Genomic DNA, 4,230 nt, shown 5'->3' with positions numbered 1-4,230 from the left:
CATCGCGGCTCCTAAAGATTGCTCAGCTGAAGAAACTGCAAAATTATTCTTCAAGCATGTGGTGAAGTATTGGGGCTTACCACGGAGCATCATCAGCGATCGAGACCCTCGCTTCACAGGAAAGTTCTGGTCAGGACTATTCAAGCTTATGGGGTCTGCCCTACATTTCTCTACCAGCTTTCACCCTCAGACAGATGGGCAAACCGAGAGGGTGAATGCCTTGTTGGAGTTGTACTTGAGGCACTTTGTGAGTGCAAACCAATCCGATTGGGCCAAGTTATTGGATGTCGCTCAATTCTCCTACAATTTACAAAGGAGCGAGTCCACAAACAAGAGCCCCTTTGAGATTGTAATGGGACAGCAGCCACTTACTCCCCAGTCATTGGAGACAAGCTACGCCGGGAATTGTCCGACAGCTTTCAAGGTTGCTAAGTCTTGGAACGAGCAATTGGATGTGACCCGTTCCTACTTAGACAAAGCAACCAAGAAGATGAAGAAGTGGGCTGATCAGAAGAGGAGGCACGCAGAGTATCGTATAGGCGACTTGGTGTTAGTAAAGATCTTGTCGAGCCAGCACAAGTTCACAAGAAAGCTACACAAGGGGCTTGTACGACGTTACGAGGGACCATTCCCAATCATCAAGAAAGTAGGGAAGGTCTCCTACAAGCTGGACTTACCCTCCAAGTTCAAACTTCATCCAGTCTTCCATGTCAGCTGCTTGAAGCCTTACCATGGTGATGAAGAAGAGCCAACACGAGGAGAGTCTAAGCGTGCACCTTTGGGCATAACTACCACTTTCGACAAAGAAGTAGAAGAAATCTTGGCGGACCGTGTCATCAGGCGAAAGAGTCATATGCCACGCCAAGAATACTTGATCAAGTGGAAGGGATTGCCCGAGAGCGAGACAACTTGGGAACCAAAGGAGTCATTGTGGCAATTTGAAGATCATATCCGAAGGTTCCATGAGGACACCGCGTCGAGGACGTCGCGAAGCTTGGTGGGGGAGAATGTCACCACCTAGGGTTTTTTTTAGAGAATTTGCCAACCTTCTAGAAGCCTCCAAGTCCTTTGTAATCTTGTGGAATTGTGTGGAGTCATCTAGAAGGGGCGTTATAGACAATTCTAGAGTAGTGTTCTAGAAAGGGGCGTTATAGACAATTCTAGAGTAGGCATCTAGAAAGTTCTTTACCCTTGGATTGATGACAAGTGTCACAATCCTAACCATTCTTTGTACCAAGAGTTCCCTATAAATAGAGGGGCTCTCATTTGTGTAAATCACCAAGCAATAAGAGAAACAAGTTCTCTAGAGCATCTCTCTCTATCTTCTCTCTCTAGTTTGTTCTCTATTGTCTTGAGTCCTTTAGAAGGCTTACTTAGGAGCTTTGTGGGAGAGAAAGCCTCCTAAGGCCGCACGGGTCGAGTGAAGAAATTCTAAGTCCGTGACACAAGACACACCCTACGTGGCAGATCGGGTTCACTAACAAGTGAACCAGTTCTGCCTCTAAGCCCCCAAGCCCTCAGTTTCCCGAAGCCTGCAACTCTCCCCCTTTCTCACCCCCCCGGCCCCTGGCGAGAAAAGCTTCAGTGAGATTTTGGACGCTACAATTTTGACTTTTGTAAGATGCGATTTCGAGTTCCGCTGGTGAGATTTCGACTTCCTTTTCTCTGCAATGAGATTTCTTCTTCTTCTTCTGCACTAAGATTTCTTATTCTTCTTCTTCTTCTTTGCGATTTCGACATACTCAGATCCGAACCACACAGTCCACCGACACGAAGCATGCAATCCACCGACGCGAAGCCCTCATTCCATCGACATGAAGCCCTCAGATTTGTGGGAGGGGTAATGTATCATTTATTGTAAATAATCTTCTTCAAAATTTTTCTTGTATTACTCCTTTTTTCTCTATGATTCTAGGTCTTACTTATGCATTTCTTTTTTTCTCTTTGTTTACTCCGTTCTTTTTTCCTCCCATGTTTAGGTATATTAGCTGTAAATTAATGGTAATTTGCTAGAAATTAATGGGGCTATTTCTGTATGATGCACATTGCATATCTAGTATTAGCTAGAAATTGGAGATTGCTGTAAAAGCAATGACGTATTCCTCAAACAGCAGAAATTTCTTTCAATCTGTCTCAAGCCGCCCACTTATAAATGAGCATCCATGTTGGGTAATTAAGTTATATTAAGATTTTTAAGCTCCTAACACTATAAGTTTTGAAAACTTTAAAGATCATGATGTTAATATTACACACCAAATATTGGGGGTGTTCCCCATTTACGTACACTGACTAAAGAGCAAGAGACAAAAAAAATTCATAATCCAGGCAAAACAAGTCCCTTATTTATTTATTTTTTTGTTTATTGATTAATGGATGTGTGTGAGATTAATCATTTATTGATTAATTTCTTTACTTTGTTTTTATCATGGATGTGTGTGATTACTTTATTTGATTTTATATGGTGAAGAAAATATTTCCCCATCTTGATAGGTCAGAGAAAGGTCCCCATGTCGATAACTTTCAGTGCTTTATTTGTTTGTGATGTTGTAGTTAATCAAGCATGATAGTGATTTCTTTGTTTAATTTTCTAACTGCTGCTGTATAAATGGTTTGAAAATTGCAAACTACCATTTGTTTGCTTCTGTGCCTTATAATTGCATACAAGCCATGCTAGATTTATATTGTGGTCTTTGTTATTCATAATTTTGTTATGTAGCTTGTAGGAGTGCGTTACTCATCTAGCTCTGGTAAAGGAAGAAGCCATGACAGGGTAATAAAGTATGGTTTCAGACTAGTAAAAGGAAAGGCTAATCATCCGATGGAGGATTATCATGTTGCTAAATTTATACGGAAGAGACATTAATTAGGGTTGTTTGCCATATATGATGGCCGTTTGGGAGATACCGTTCCTGCCAACCTACAAAAACATTTGTTTTCCAACATCGGCCTAAAGGAACTGCAATGTTATTTTGAATGATGAAGAGATCATTGTAATTTTCAGTCTCACTAAGTTCCATATTAACTGTAATGGTCTACATGGTTTTTGTATGGATCAACTGTAATGGTACTCCCCCTATGTAATGTAGTATTTATATGTTGTTTGCAGTTGGACAACAATTAACTCATGATGTAGCAATTAACAAGAATGAAATGTTGGTTTTCTCATGTACACAATAAGTGTACTTTGGGCTATGCATATTTTAGATTGAAAAAGATCTTTTACTTATAAAAAAAATATATTGCAAATGTAAGCAAGTGGATTTTCTATGCTAGAAGCTATATTTTGGTACATGCCACTTTAGAACACTGGTTTGCGCTTATCATAGTTTTATAAAGTTCAATTAAATGAAAGTGGAAGCATGAATCCAAAAAAAGGAGAGTAGAAGTGTAACATCCTGAGGTTCTTCACAATTTGTCCCAGTTGCACGGCAAACATGACTTCCTTTTAGTCCTCAAAACAAATCCACCAAAAAGGATATTCAAATGTTCCAAGAAGGACCAAGATGGCATGGTAATAACAATACATGGGAAAGAGTATTTATTCAGGGCGAAACCCCCTGTCCATGTTATCTCTGTGACTAGGAATAGAGAAGTGCCATAACCTACCTACTTGTTTCTTAAGGTACCCATCACAGAGAAGTCCATGTCATCTACGTGACAAGAAAATTATTGCAGGAAAACATAAAAATTTAGAGCTAAACCAAAATAACAGAAATTCATATAAAGCTGTTATATCCATCAGTCTGAATTTCAGGTACATATAAGTATATACACAAGGTACACATGGTGGATGTAATCATAGTCAGTGAATCCTTTGACAACCCTTTGGATGCCACCCCACCAAAGACAAATACAACTCCCACGGCCACTATTTGGCTGCAACTATTTCCATAAATCTTTAATTCTGAAGGTGTCCAAAGTGTTGTCCAATCTCATTTTCGATCTCCATCATTATTTTTGCAAAATTTAAAAAAAAAACAAAAAACAGAAAACATATATGAGGGATGGATTAAACTTCCATTAATTCATCTGGTTTGGCCAGTAACAAACAAAAAGCAAAAATGAAACATTAATGCATTTACAAGTCTAAATAACTTGAAATTCTACAAGGGGTACTTATATAGTAGATAGTAAAAAGGAAAACAAAATAGGCTGTGAACTTAATACCAAAGAAATAGTCAGAAGTGGTGCAATCAAACTTTTTTACTAAACTAAAGTTATACATGAACT

General features: G+C 39.1%; 1 long non-coding RNA gene across 1 annotated transcript; it reads left to right on the top strand.

The window, feature by feature from the left end:
- The first annotated feature begins 1,451 nt into the window (after window positions 1-1,451).
- Window positions 1,452-3,192, top strand: LOC122282817. Its single transcript, XR_006230472.1, has 3 exons — window positions 1,452-1,642; window positions 1,747-1,840; window positions 2,717-3,192. It is a non-coding gene; the product is annotated as an uncharacterized LOC122282817 (long non-coding RNA).
- The last annotated feature ends 1,038 nt before the right edge of the window (window positions 3,193-4,230 follow it).

This window comes from Carya illinoinensis, chromosome 11, assembly GCF_018687715.1.
Source record: "Carya illinoinensis cultivar Pawnee chromosome 11, C.illinoinensisPawnee_v1, whole genome shotgun sequence".
Lineage (NCBI taxonomy): Eukaryota > Viridiplantae > Streptophyta > Magnoliopsida > Fagales > Juglandaceae > Carya > Carya illinoinensis.
This window is presented reverse-complemented; position numbering and strand designations above follow the sequence as displayed.